The following is a 15,405-nucleotide window of genomic DNA, read 5'->3' on the forward strand; positions in this document are numbered from 1 at the left end:
GTTCTTTCAGAGGAGGGTTCTAGAAGATGAGGAAGCTTCTAGATTTTCTCACAACGAGTAATGTGTGTGTGTGGGGGGGTGGGACTTAACAGGAAACACTCTCCCATTGTGAAAAAGAGAACATTCAGGGTCCAGAAACCTTGTGTTGCCTGTCTTCAGCCCCCCACCCCCTCCCCCCACCTCCCACTTCCCACCCTCTCCTATCCCCTCCCCTGCCCCACCTCCCTTCCACCCCCCATTTCAGGCTCTGTTTCCTTACCTTCCAAGTTCTTGCCTCCTTGCTTCCAGGCTCCAGGGAGAAAGGCAAGGACCTAGCAGGCAGCAAGAAATTCACAAAATTCACAGTTGGAGGATCGAGCCTCACGTTACAATTCTGGAGGTGGATGCCATTTCTGTTTCCCTGTACACTGCCATCTGCTTATTCATTTACCAAACAGACACCTACTGAAGTGACAACTGCATTCAACACAGACTGTGCCTAGGAGGGGTGACAGCCACATCCTTGCCTCTGTGTGTGTGTGTGTGTGTGTGTATGTGTGTGTGTGTGTCAGAAAGAGAGAGAGAGAGAGAGAGAGAGAGAGAGAGAGAGAGAGAGAGCATGAATGTACCATTATAATGTTGTTTTAGGGACAAGGCTCCATAGCATGATCTCAGATAATCATACTACACATACACATGCACACAGACACATGCACACGCACACACACACACACGCACACACACTTTCCCTCTGTCTATTGGACAGTTAGGTAAAGTGGTAGGTCGTCATTAACATCAAGTCCTCACTGAAAGGCAGCAGATGCTAACGGATACTGGGTAGTTAGATTGGCATAGTGGACCAGTGGTAGTTCTTTGACAATTTGGGTTCAAATACACCATCATAAATCCATTTCTGCATGTCAACATCCAGGCCCAGCCCTGAAGGCCTCTTTGGGATTTCTCAGTAGTAGAGACTGGGGACGCTTCCTGATTATTCTGGTTCCCTTATAGTGGGGAGGGGCTCAGAGCCTGGCTGTGCTTGGCTCTGTCTGGGGAATGGCAGTGGTTTCATTTGGGCTATGACTTACATATTAATAACGCTGTTCCTGGTGTCCTCAATCAGGGTAGGTTAGACGTCCCCTGCGGGCTGTCTGTCCTACATGAGAGTGCTTTCTTCTTCGTTCTCTGCAGCATCTCAAACTTAAATATCACCCTTTGCAAAGAATGTAAATGGCAGTGTGAGATTCCACAGAGCTAGAGCAGCAAGTATCAGTTACATCACTGTCTCAGATAACCTATGTAAGGATCGATACCACATATATATTATATGGGGTTTACTTCAGTCTCTTTGGAAGAGTGACCCTTTAAGTTAAGCTGTAATGGTTTTGAAACAAGATCAAACTTAATGTCCACTTGTCCTTTCTGTCACCCTGGACTCAAAGTTATGGTGGCATGAACTAAACTATTTCACCCTGAAGTCACGGAGAGTCTGTACCAGACAGATGCTTTTTGTCTTTAAAATGTAAAAAAAAAAAAAAAAAAAGGAAAAGTTATCCTCAGCTGGGTGACATTTCTGTGAAGACAGACTTTTGAGGAAGGAGAAAGGCAGAACTCACTGGGACTGGGATGTGTGTGGCATGTCCAGTTTAGCCCAGAGCTCTGGCTTTCACGATGTTGAAATCCCCACGGTAGCTAGTTATTCATGTCCAATGTGTGCTGTCCTTAGCCAGTGGGATGTGGCAACAAAACATCTCAAAGTCATGCATGGCTTGTGTCTCCATGATGTGTCGTCTCTCTAGGGAACTCATGGGGATGACAGATCTATAAATTGGTCGTTATAGAGAACACAAGGAGACCGAGGACCTAGTAAAGCTTTCGGCCCTTCATCTGGGCTGTTCCCTCAGCACACTCTCTGTGGATGGACGTAAGTGTCTTTGAATCAAAGCTTAACATCAAGAAAATGCTTGTTTTTAAGAAATATATGGCAGAACCTCATATTAATTTTGTCGATAATAAAGATGATACCTAGTTGGTCTTCTCTGGACTTAGAACTTTGGTAAAGAAGAAGGGTATTATCTGCAGACCATGCTGGACTCCAATATGGATGGTTAATTTAGCCCTCAACCCTGAAAATGAAAAGAAAGTGAATGTCAAGAATGTGCTATGTATTAAAAATGGTGGGCTATGAAGCTGGAGTGTGGTGGGTGAACTTTGCTGGCACAGGGAACTGAAATCGTAGTGTGCAGGAGTGGGAAGCAATGAGAGTGTTTGAAAACTGTCTTAGTTAGGGTAACTGCTGCTGCAATGAAATACCATGACCAAAAGGCAAGTTGGGGAGGAAATATTTATTTGGCTTACACTTCTGTATCACTGCTCATCACTGAAGGAAGTCAGGACAGGAACTGAAACAGGGGAGGAATCTGGAGGCGGGAGCTGGTGCAGAGGTCATGGAGGAGAGCTGCTTACTGATTTGCTTTTCATGGTAGGCTCGGCCTGCTTTCTTATAGAACCCAGGACCACAAGCTGAGGGATGGCATCACCGGCCATGGGCTGGGCCCTTTCCCATCAATCACTAAGAAGATGCCCTTCAGTTGGATCTTCTGGAGGCATTTTCTCAATTGAGGTTCTCTTCTTTCAGGTAACTCTAGCTTGTGTCAAGATGACACAACACTATCCAGCATAAAGAATGTTAAACATAAATGCGTCTAGAACACTGACAAAGAAAATCTGTACTGAGATGAAGCTATAGAATGGCCAGATTAGTTGATGCAGGGTTTGTATGTTGTAGTGAAGAACTTGACACCGATGCTAAAGACTGAGGGAGGTCAAGAGGGTCTTTTTAAAATTATTGGTTATTTTATTTATTTACATTTCAAATGTTATCCCCTTTCCTGGTTTCCCTTCCATAACCTTCCTATCCCAGCCCCCTCTCCCTGCTTCTATGAGGGATCTCCCACACCCACCCACCCACTCCTGCCTCACTGCCCGCCCTAGTATTCCTTTATGCTGGGGCATCAAGTCTCCACAGGACCAAGGGCCTCCCTTCCCATTGATGCCAAATAAGGCCATCCTTTGCTACATATGTAGCTAGAGCCATGGGTCCTTCCATGTGTACTCTTTGGTTGGTTGTTTAGTCCCTTGGAGATCTGGGGAGGGGGGGGATCTTGTTGGTTGATACCTTTGTTCTTCCTATGGGGTTACAAACCCCTTCAGCTCCTTCAGACCTTCTCTTACTCCTCCATTGGGGTCCCTGTGCTCAGTCTGATGGTTGGCTGTGAGCATCTGCATCTGTATTGGTCAGGCTCTGGCAGAGCCTCTCAGGGAACAACCATACCAGGTTCCTGTTAGCAAGCACTTCTTGTCATCAGCAATAGTGTCTGGGTTTGGTGTCTGCATGTGGGATGGATCCCTAGGTAGGGCAGTCTCTGGATGGCCTTTCCTTCAGTCTCTGCTACACTCTTTGTCCCACATTTCCTTTAGACAGGAACAATTCTATGTTAATATTTTTGAGATGGGTAGGTGGCCCCATCCCTCAGCAGAGGCCATGCCTAACCTCTGAATATGGTCTCTACAGGTTCCTTCTACCATTTGTTGAGTATTTCAGCTAATGTCATCCCCACTGGGTCCTGGGAAACTCTTGCTTTCTTGGCCAAGAGGAACTGAAACAGAACAATGACTACCTTACTCTTCTAGGAGGCATTGTTGTTAGCACAATAGTGACGATTCTAGAGATGGACCAGAAGACCAGAAGACGGAAACACACATAGGAGATATTGCCTTAGTGCAGATGGGTGGTCAGGGTCCCTTTGCTGGGATATAACAGTGATTATACAGAGAAATAGTCTGAGAGAAGATCTCAGTGGGAGATGCAGTCCTCAGAATTTACTGGTAAATTGGGTGCAAGACCTGGGAGAAAAAGCAGAACTGGAGAGGGACCCCAAGTTCTGGCTCAGTGAGTAGATGGGTGAGAGTACCATTTGCAGAGATGGCAGAGTGGAAGAAGAAAGTCAGGAAAATTCAGGGATCACACGACTTCTTTACAGCAGTGTCAGGAAACATGGAATCTGGGACTGAGAGGGAGTTGAACAACCCACAGGCCTAACCCCTCTTGTCCGTCTCATCCACCTGGACAAGTTATTTAGCTAGTGCATTAGTTCCTTTTGGGTTGGCATGACCAGAATACCTGGTGCAAACAAGGGAGGGAAAGTTGATTTTGGCTCATGATTTCAGAGAGCTTTCAGGTAATGATGGAAGGGGAAGCATGCAGACCTGACAGAGATTCTCGAGGTGGTAAAAGACCAGGAGGCACTACACATGGGATGAAACCAGAGGCAGATACCTTCAAAGATCTATATCCAGTAACCTCCTTCTGCCAGGAATCTCTCTCGTCTCCAAAGTTCCACAGTGTCTTCAAACAGCACCGCCAGTTGGTATTTAAACACATGAACCTATAGGGGACATTTCAGCTTCAAACTACAAAAACTAGAGACCGCTGGTGAGACTATGTTGCTACTGTTTTTGTTGTTTTGTTGATGGGTGCAGATGGGTGGTCAGGGTCCCTTTTTTGGGATATAACAGTGTCTGAGATTAAAGGATGCAGATTACTCCCTTTGGAAAATTCTGCATAGATGGGCAAGAGGGGTGGCTCAGTGGTTAAGAACACTTACTGCTCTTTGCAGAAGAACTGAGTACAGTTTCTAGCATCCATGTTGGATGGCTCGCAACACCTGGTAACTTCAATTCAAGAGGCTCTAATCCCATCTTCTGGCCTCCATGGGCATCACACTCATGTTCCTACACACACACACACACACACACACACACACACAATTAAAAGTAGAATAATTTAAAATTTTTGCTTAGAAACGAATTATAAAGAGCTATCGCATGGCTTTATTTTTGAAGAGACTTTCATCATTTCCTGGATAATTTTTCCTCTCCATACAGTAGCTGGTTGTCAATCATTTTCTTGTTGGGCAAAGAATGCCAAAGACTTTTTTATTCACTCCAATGAATGTCTTTTTGGGGAAAAGGGACTCTTTAATTAATGTGTTTATGGGGCACAATAGCCTTTTAAAGACACCAGTCCTTTCCTAACACACACAGCTGTGCTTCAGAGCTTGATTCTTCACCCAGCCAAAGGGCCCCCCAGGGATCCACTATTCATCCAGCCTGGCCTCTCAGACTCTGCACAATGGAGCCACTTCCCTGCAATGCTCCTGCCTGCAGAATCTCATTCATCAGCCTGAAAGGGGCTGAGATATTTAAAGCTCATTTCAGGAATGTTTCATAATAAGAACTGGGGGAAAGAACATAATCTCATTTTAAAAGATTTCCTTCCTCTGTTCTGCCGATAGAATCAAACAATTGGGCATCCCATCTGTCCGTAACCGGTCCAGATTGTGTGATGTGGTTTTGAAGTTATTTGAGTTCCTTTGTTCCAAGGCACCTCTGGGGGGAATTCTCTCCCCTCCGTGGTATACACACACACAGAGTCATTTGATCCTTGGATTTGCAATTCCAGGAGGAAAATAATGAGCCAGCACTGTAGGAAAATGTCATCCTGCTTTAGTGATCAGGACCCAGGACTGGAGAGTGAAGGTGGTCGCTGCATGCCAAAATGGATTTAAAGGAACATTTCAAGGAAAACAGGACTGGCAAGATGACTCAGTAAATGTTTGCCGAGCAAGCATAAGGACCTGACTGAGTTCAATTCCAGAACTCAAGAAAAAGCTAGGTGAGGTGGCATGTGCTTGTATTCCTAATAATAGGCAGGAGAAGACAGGAAGATCCTGTTTGCAGTGGTACCTACCTTTAACCTCAGCACCCAGGAGTCAGAAACAGACAGATTGCTGTGAGGCCAGCCTGATCTACATAGCCAGTCCCAGGTCAGCTAGGGCTACATAGTGTGACTTTGTCTCAAGAAAGCATCATCATCAACAACAACAAAAAAAGGACAAACAAGTACATCCCCTTGCCCCCCCACAGAAAACAAAACAAAACAAAATCTTGAAAACAAAACAGTCAAGGAAGATACCCAAGTCTCCACATGCACACACATTCACATATACCTACACACACACACACACATACACACACACACACACACATGTACACATGAATGCACTCACAAATGGATGCACACATATACCCTCTCCTTTTTAATTTAATAGAAAAGCATACACATATTAAAACATTAAGAACATTAGTAAAAATCTAAGTAGGAGTGAGTCTCTGTGTGATGTGGTGACACATCCTTACCTGCCGGCTTGTGAGTTGTCCCCCTCTGGGCCTCTGAACAGCACACACCATGTGTCTACTCCAATCTGCTCTCAAGACGGCTTGTCTGGTGTCATCTCAGTTCCAGATAGAGGGGGCAGCAGGGCTCCCACAGATCACCCTGGCTGGTCTTTTCCTGCTTTCCACTGTCTCAGCAATTCTCTCCACTGTGCAGTTCAAGGGTCAGCAAAACTTTTAGGGATGATCAGAGAGTAAATATTTTAGATTTTAGAATGGGGGGGTGGGGCTCGGTTTTTCTCACTGTGAGTGAAGCTCCAGTTTGAATCCCAGCACCTCAAAAATAAATAAATAAATGTAATATGTTTTTAAATTAAGGCTTTGTTTTCTTCCTTTGAGTTCTAGGATTAAGCCTCGTGTGTATATGCAACTGCTAGGATTTGTTGCCAGCTAGCCCGAGAATTTGCTGGCTATGTAATCTTATAATAACAACCAGACTCTGTCATATAGTACAAAAGCTACCACCAATAGCATGTAAGCAGGCGGCATGACTATGGCCCAGTCAAAGTGTTTATGGAAAATTATAAATAATATTTACATATCGCCAATTTCTTATTTTTAGAAAATCATTTAAAAAAACATGGATAGTATTCTTATCCCATGTGATGTATAAGCCAAGACAACTCTCAAGCTGTCATTTCTGGGCTCTAGTTTCTGGGTTTTGCATGAATATTAACCCTGGTGACTAGGGTCATGTGGCTTCCTCTCTGTTATCCTGGTCAAAAGTCCCTTGTCAACCATTCTTGTCAGCACCAGTGACACAGCATATGAGAGAAGGCCACAAGAAGATGGAGTCTGTGGCTTGTTGTACTGAAGTACGTCTTGCGGAAGGCAGCAACATTTTCAGGATGAAACATGGAAATAAACCACATGCCTATCAAGAAAGCCCAATCCGTAAGAAAAGGCTGGGGCTCCCTACTTCAGTTACAAAAATTATAATTTCATCTCATCTGGTTAAGGTAACATTTGACCTAATTAAGGAGGCAAGGAGACTCTGGTTGGGTAAATTTGCCTGCTGTGGTCTTTGGAAGCCTGTGCACAGCTGGATGGTAACAGCTCACCAAGAACTGGGGCAGATAAAGTTGAAACTAGGATTTTCTTACTTTTATCCACCTTCTACTTTCTGAACATCTTCCATATGGTGAAAACCAATACATGTAGCTTTATTTCTAAGGTAAAGTGCAGCAATGTCTGGTCTTGGCTGTGTCTGGTGTCTCTTACTCTGCAGCTGTCATATTAAGATTGTCTATGAAGCCTCCCTGAGCCTGCACCAAAATGAAACAGTCTCCCCAAAGTCCCAGGGGCACATTCTGGCTCTGTGTCTCAGGCTTCTTGGCCTCCTTTCTTCTTCCCCCAACAGTATCTGTCTTCCTTCCTCTCATAGACTTAGCCAGTTTTCATCAGAGGCCTGAGTGGATATTTCTTACCTTTCTTTGTAGTATTTCTATTTACAAGAATCTCCTGATACTTAGCCGCCATTGCCAACTTGATGTATTTGGAGTCACCTAGGAGACACACCTCTGGGTGTGTCTGTGAGGATATTTCCAGAGAAGTCATCTGAAGACTCACACTGGATGTCGGTGACACCTTCTCAGCAGCCAAAATAAAGGACTAAATAAAGGACAATAAGAAAGGAGAAGCCAACCGAACACCAGCATCCATCTTTCTCTGCTTCCTGACCTTTGACAAAATGTGACCAGACACTTTATGCTCCTGCCATTGATGCCTTTCTACCATGTTGGATTTCGTCCTCAGAACCATGGGATAGGAGAAACCTTTCCCTCTTGAGGTTGAAGCTTCTAAGGCATTTGGTCTCATCAAGAAATATCGTATGAAATCAACTGGAGAAAACGCTTCCAAATGGAAACAAAGACTTTGGTCACACGGGCCATCAATATGTTAACAGATGCCCCATTTCCTGTACAGCACAGTGGATAGAATCCAGTGTTTCTGTTCTATTCCTGGCTAGCTGTCATTTTTACTTCAGGATACAGTGTTGTAGCTGGAAAGTCAGGTCCACTGACATGCCAAGTATCAGGAAGAAAGGAAAGAAGACACTTGATGTTCCTTACTGAGGCATGAAAGGAATGAAGGGTCTGCACTGAGATTGCAAAAGAGAACAGGACAAACTGGGCTCCTCTATGTCAGCTCCTTCTCTACAGCTGCCTGGAATGCTGTTCCCCCAGATACCAAGGCCAACTCCCTTACCTCTGTGGTGAAGCCTCCCTGACCTGGCTCTTTAAAATTTCAGTCCCCACCCCTCTGGAGCACTCCCTGTTTCGTCCCCTTAAACTCTTCCCATCCCTCCTTTTCCTTTTGCAAGTAGATTTGCCATCCAATAAATATGCTATAAATATATGTACTTACTTTGCATATGTATTGTTTCCTATACCCCTGCCAAAGCACTAGAGTGTAAATTCTATAAAGGGTTATGTCTTTATTCATTGGTATATCCTAAGTGCCTGGAAGACACTCATTAGATGCATATTGGTGAATGTGTGACTTGCTCATATATTTTTGGTGAATTTACCATTGTTCACTATTATGGGTTGTATGTAAAGTGTCCCTCACAGGCACAAGTGTTTGAGCACTTGGTCCCTGCTTGTGGTGCTGTTTGAGAGGTTTTGGAACCTTGAGAACATGGTGCTAGCTGTCAGATGTAGACCAGTAAGGATAAGCCTCTGAGGATTCTAACAGCTAACTCTGCTTCCATTCCTATTCTCCACTTCCTGGTCTTGTCAAGACAGGAAAGACTCCAGCCATGCTCTGCCACTGTGAACTCCACCATGCTAGACTGAAATCCCCTTAAACCAGGAGCTGACATTCTTCCTTTCTTGAGTGGCTTCTATCAGGTATTTGATCACAGCAGTGAAAAAAAGCACCCAGTGTTATACATTCAGAAGCATTACCCCACTCAAAAGGAGTCTTCAGCAGTCTAACTCAGGAAGTTCTTGTTTGTTTCCTGTGCTTCCTCATTCTTAAGTAGTTGTCCTCAATTGCTAAGAGGGGATCTTTTGTCATCCTCCCCTGCAAATCCCCCAACTGTTCCACTGCATCCAAAGGCAGGGGTTTGGATGAGTGTGTTTCTGACTTTAAGTGCTGAAGACAGGTTTGGTGGATGAAAACAAGATTTTTGATGGGACTTGAATTGACTTGAATTCAGTCAGAGGAGTGAAGGCGACAAAGAGGAGTGTTTTTCCTAGGGCACCCATAGTTAGAGACATTAAGGAGGAAACAAAATATTGGGGTCAAGGCCAGCACCCAGGTCAGGGAGAACAAAGATGAAACCGGCTGGAGGTGCTGGACCCTGCAATCCAGGAAAGCTAGACAGAGGAGTCTTGGTGTTTTGAGGTAAGTCACAGCTGGGGAATGCTGTGGAAGTTTTGTTGTGGCAGTCTCTTGATCTAACCAGACCTCACTGCGCAGTGGAGCCTGCTGGGTTGTGAGCCTTGGCTGGCTAGTGAGGTCTGAACAGCTGCCAGTAAAAAATACCTCAAAGAGATCTTGAAAGAACCAACAGAAGTTTCTCCAACACTTCATTAGGAGAAAGTCTGAACAGAGATTACTATGCCAGAGCATGTTGTTATCTCTGTGTATGACATAGAATCAGCAGCAGAAACAATAGAACTCTACTTGGGGTTGTTATGCTTCTGAGAACCTCAGTGATTGATTGTAATACATAACACACACAAACACACACAAATACACATATACATAAACACATATACAAAGACACATAAATATCATACACACACACACATTTAAGCACAAACATACACACAAACAGGTACACATACACACACATATGAATACACACAAATACACATACAAACACACACACAAACATACAAATACCACATACACATTTAAACATACACACAAAGACACATATACACATACACAAATGTGCACATAAACACACACAAGCACCACACATACATACATACATACATACATACACATTCAAATACACACAAGCACCACACATGCACCAAGACATACACATTAAAACACACACACACACACACACACTTCTGATTGCTACAGTGAGACCTGGGAATAAGTAATTGATCACTTTTTCTTATCATTTCAGAGAGCCAAGACTGTAATCCCACTGGACCCTCTGTAGAAGTCACCATTCATTAAATTAATGACAAAAGGAAGGTGCTGCCTGCCTCAGAGATCTGTGACTGTAACCACTGCCAACAAATGATTTTAGACATGCGCATTAGGTGGATTGATATGAAAAGAAAACGTTTTATCTCTCTCCAAAGAAAATAAAAGCTTGAAATGTGGTTAATATTCGGTGCTGAACATTCTCTGCAGATGAAGGGCTTGTCTAGGCTCCCTGCTGTTAACCTCTCAGCTGGAAAAACAAAAAAGGCAGAAGATGGAGCATGAACAAAAATCTCTTGAGGAAGCAGCACTTGCCTGACACCCAGTCCTTTCGGATTTCCACATTTCTTCCTGTCCCCAGACACCAGCTTAATTTTGGTTTATTTGTTTTCCAGTCTGACCTGGTGTTACCTTTGCTGTCTGTCACTTCTCAGGTCCAGGGTGATGGTAGAGTCTCACCACCCTTGTCACTCACAGAGTGTCTCACAGGGGACTTGTTAAGATGCCAGTTCAGTAATTCAAACCATTTCAGAGCCTTTGTTCTAAAACCACAGATGCCAATGACTCAAGGAAGTTAAGCTGTGTAGAAACGAACTGCCTTGTGTTTGCTGCAGAACCAACTCCACCTCCACACTGGACAGAGGCCAACACAGACCTGACATTGAGTCACTACTGTAGTATAGATGATCATATGCCAGTGAGACTCCATTCACTCAGGGATATGTGTCACTTTCCCAGAGCATTTACATACTTAGTAGTACAGTGATTCCAGAGTAAGCTGTGCACTCTTCATTCAGAGGCTGTGGGTGTAAGGCTAAGACGTCATGCGTGTTTGGAACAACACTGGACCTCCAGTTAACAGAGATGGGACCCAAGGGACAGGAGCCCATTCCGGAAGTGGAGACCAAGAGGGATAGCACTTTTGTTCAGTTCCTTGGGGGAGAAATTTTATCTTCCCAGCATGCAGTTCTTCAGCCAGTCCCATCTGTAGCATGTATCTGGCTCAGGAAGACAGATGTCATGTTCCTATTTTCTCCACTCTCCTCAGATTTAGTTTTCATTGCACAAGAGAGACATTAATTCATCCTCATCATGAAAGTAATCCTATGGGAAAAATATTACTTGTAACTGTATTATTAAGAGATGGGCTTCTAAGGGATTCAGCCATGAGAGTGGGTTCACGTGTGTTGGATTAGGCCTTCTAAGAGAGCATGAGGGCCTTTTATAAAAAGGCTTCATGTCTTTTTCCTTCTCCTCCACTGTGAGGACCTGGGCTTTGTCGTCTTTGAAAGATACAGAGTTGAAAGTGCCATCATTGAAAGCAAAGACAGGGATTCTCACTAGACACCATACCCCCTGGCATCCTCATCTTGAACTCACCAGCCTGAGAGAAACATGTTGTGAGAAATACCTTCCCACTGTTTGTGAGTTCTTAGCCTGTGAGGTTTTGCAGGTAGGAGTGAGACAATCCTGCAACCACTAAGGTGCTGCCCTCCTCTCTAGGCAATCCCGTGGTTGTGCGGTAGCAGCATGGAATCTGTGCAGGTTTTCTTGGGTGCGTCTGCATGGTCACATTTACAGTCATCCAGCCATGCATATACACCAACAGCAAGGCTTTCCTGGGTGTCCTGCAGCTCCCAAATGAACTGTGTCTTACCTGCCTCCCCACAAAACCATCCATGTTGTCTTCCCCACACAAATCCTCATGTCCCTCCACCCCTGCTCCCTTACTAGACTGTTTTTGAGATATGTCAGAATTTCATCATTATTCTTTGTAAAGATTTTAAAGATGTATTTATTTTATATATGTCAGTGTCTTGCCTGCATGGATGTCTGTGTACTACATGCATGTCTGGTGTCTGAAGAGGCCACAGATGTGGATTTGGTTTATTGCTTATATTACGTTAGTCAGATTCCCTAATTACATTGGAACTCACTCATCTATATGTAAGACGCCACAGGTCCCTGCCCCCAGTTGTCTCTAATTGGTAAATAAAGTTGCCGATGGCCAATGGCTGGGCAGGGAGACAGAGGCAGGACTTTAGATTTCCCAGGCAAGGGAACCCAGGGAAGAAGGAGGATTTAGAATTGCTTTGATGGGGAAGCAGAGAAATCAGGCTTGAGAGAATCAAGATCGTATAGTCATGTGAGAGCCAGGGACGAGCAGCCCCAAGCTCCCCTTCCGAAACCCCAATTGGGTCTAGGGTAGCAAAGATGGAATTTAGATTTTGGTAAGTGATATTTCAGGAGTATCAGAGGAGAGTCATTAGCAACGTGAAAGTTTGAGAGTGGCCCAGCCATTGAGAAGTTTAAGGCATGTTAAAAGAGAAGGCTGCAGTATGTATCTTTCACTCGAGAATCCAGAGCATTTTGGCAGGCAACTAGCAATGTGCCAACCGCTGGCGGGGTGGGGACATGTGTGTGTGATTTGAGTAGCATTAAGTAATTAATACAACACAGAGAAGGCTTCTGGTCCCCAGAAACTGGAGTTACTGAGGATCGTTAGTGACTGTGAGAGTGCTAGAAACCAAACCTGGGTTACTTTCAAAAGCAGTGAGTGTTCTTCGCGGCTGAGCCAGCTCTCCAGCCTCGGCTCCTCGCCACTCTTTTTAACACATAAGAGTAAAGAACTGTTTGAGGTAGCTGAAAGGGGATCACTTAGATTTAGTACCAACCCCCTTCCACTATGAGCAAGACCCACTGAAACAGGCCCCCTCGTGCCGCCCCATGACCTACCTACTGCCTCCACCTAGGCCCTACCTCTAACCATCTCCTGCTAAAGGCTGTTGAATTATGACTTCACCCATGGCTCGACCTATTGACAAAATCACAGCCTTCAGTATTTGATCACTTTTATTAGCTGCAAGCAAGCCCCTAATACATTAGCCTCTTGGGGAAAGCACTTTATAGCCAGCCTACCGCAGAGGCCTCACTGTATGAATCACAATTTTACATTTCTGATCAGATAATCTTCATGGTCCTGCCCACGTGTCTAACTGGTTCTGGAATGCTTTGTCTTTTCACGCTTGCGTGGCATGTATGTGTGAGTGTGCCCATGTGTGAGTGTGGGCATGTGACTTGTGAATCTGTTATCTAATTTTTGGTTCAAAGATAGATATGCTGGGCCTTTAATAACGTAGTAGTGAGATGTGTGGGCAGGGTAACATTTTATAGCTGTTATTGGGTCATTCATTGTCTTTTAGGGAGACTGTCTTCCCAGATTGTGACCTCTATAAGTATTTTACAACTTGGGCACTTTAAGAAGTGCAGAAATAGCAAGAGGGGATTGAAGTGGGGTGTTTGTAGTCTCTCAGGGGATTGAAGTGGGGTGTTTGTAGTCTGTCAGGTTCTAGGGAAACCTGGGCAGGTTAGACAGTGGTTAAGTAGTTTCTCCTCAGGAAGCTGAGACAGAAGTACCACTCTGAGTTGAAGACTAGCCTGAACTTTACAAGGAGACCCTGTCTTCAAAAAACAAAACAAAAGTTTCTTCTCAGGGAAGACCTTGTTAGGAAACAGAATGTTCTGGTGTGTTTCTAAATGGTTCCTTTCCTTTCTTGCCAGAATCAGCACAGATATTTCTTCTAATACTCACTGGGAGGTCCTGGTGGCCAAGCTCCAGAGAGTAACTCACAAAAGCGTGAGACCTGGTGTTACTGGATCCTCTGGAGGTTTTAACTCTTAAACTGGTCCACCTCCAGCCAAGCATCAACCAGCTAAATGTTCCTACCTTGGCTCCTGGGTATCTGCAAGTGTCTTGCAATTCGCTGTGTGTCTCTGATTTGTGGTAGTGATTTTCTTCTCTTCTATATGGATGGAGATTGTCACTTTTGTGATTCTGTGTAATGATGGAATGTTCTTTGCTTTGAATGTTCGATGACTCCTCGTTAGGTTTAAGGACTTGTAAATCCCTTCTGAGGTGTGATTCTAAGCACAAGCTAGCAGAGAGCAAGGACTCCAGAGCTCCTGTGTCCAGAGCTTCCTCGGTGTTTGTATTCATCAGCAAAAATGACCACTGGCCCTCCCAAGGCCTCCATCACCAATGTGGATCTAAGTGTGTGTTCACGCTCCTTGTGACCCTGTGACTCCCATGATGCTCTCCTCCACCAAGTACACATTTCTTCTTTTATTATGTGTGTGTGTGTCACACGGGCACACATAGAGTTAGAAGACCGCTATTGCTCTTGGCCTTATTCCCTTGAGACAAAGTCCCTCACTAACCCAGAAGCTCAGCGTTTTGACTAGACTGGCCAGCCAGTGAGCTCTTAGGACGTGCTTGTTCCTACTCCCCGGGCAAGGGTTACAGGCTTGTATAATCACATTCGGTTTTAAAACACATGGGTACTGGAGATTAGAAGTCAGGTCCTCATGTTTGCACAAGTGCTCTTACACACTGAGCATCAACCCCTGAGCCCATTTCTTTAACCTTTGCTTCCCTGCTCTCACCAACCTCAAGCCTTCTAGGCCAGCTAGGACCCTGAGCACTGTAGGAGGCTATAAAGATCCCCTGAAGCTGAAGGCAGAGAAGGGGGTGGCTGTCCTCAATCCTGCTTTCCTTGTGTGTCTCCTTCTAGAAAAGCCACCTCTGTGTCACTGTTCTCTGTGGGTCACACCCTAGCCACTGCCCCGATTCCTCCCTGTTTGTCCTCACACATCCTCTCCTCCATCTGTCTTCTTAGTTGCACTCACGCCAGGACATTGTGCTCATGTGTTCTGAGAGGCTTCTGGTGGTGATAGGGATGTTTCTGCAATCCAGCCTGAGCATTCCTGAGAAAGCCAATGGCCACAATGCTGGACATGACCTCTTCTGGCTCCCACCACTAAAGATGTCCTGACTCAGTCTGGCTGAATGTTCCATTGTCTACTCATTGGGATGTTTAGGTTGTCATAGCTGCTTTTGTTTCTGAACCTGTTTGGCCAGGTGATTACCTTACATGGTAAGGTCTTTAATGGCAGTGAGTGTGCATGTGTGTGTGTGTGTGTGTGCGCGTGTGTGAGAGAGGGCCGAGCGCCCCC

The sequence above is a fragment of the Grammomys surdaster genome, unplaced genomic scaffold (genome assembly GCF_004785775.1).
Source record: "Grammomys surdaster isolate TR1022 unplaced genomic scaffold, NIH_TR_1.0 146, whole genome shotgun sequence".
Lineage (NCBI taxonomy): Eukaryota > Metazoa > Chordata > Mammalia > Rodentia > Muridae > Grammomys > Grammomys surdaster.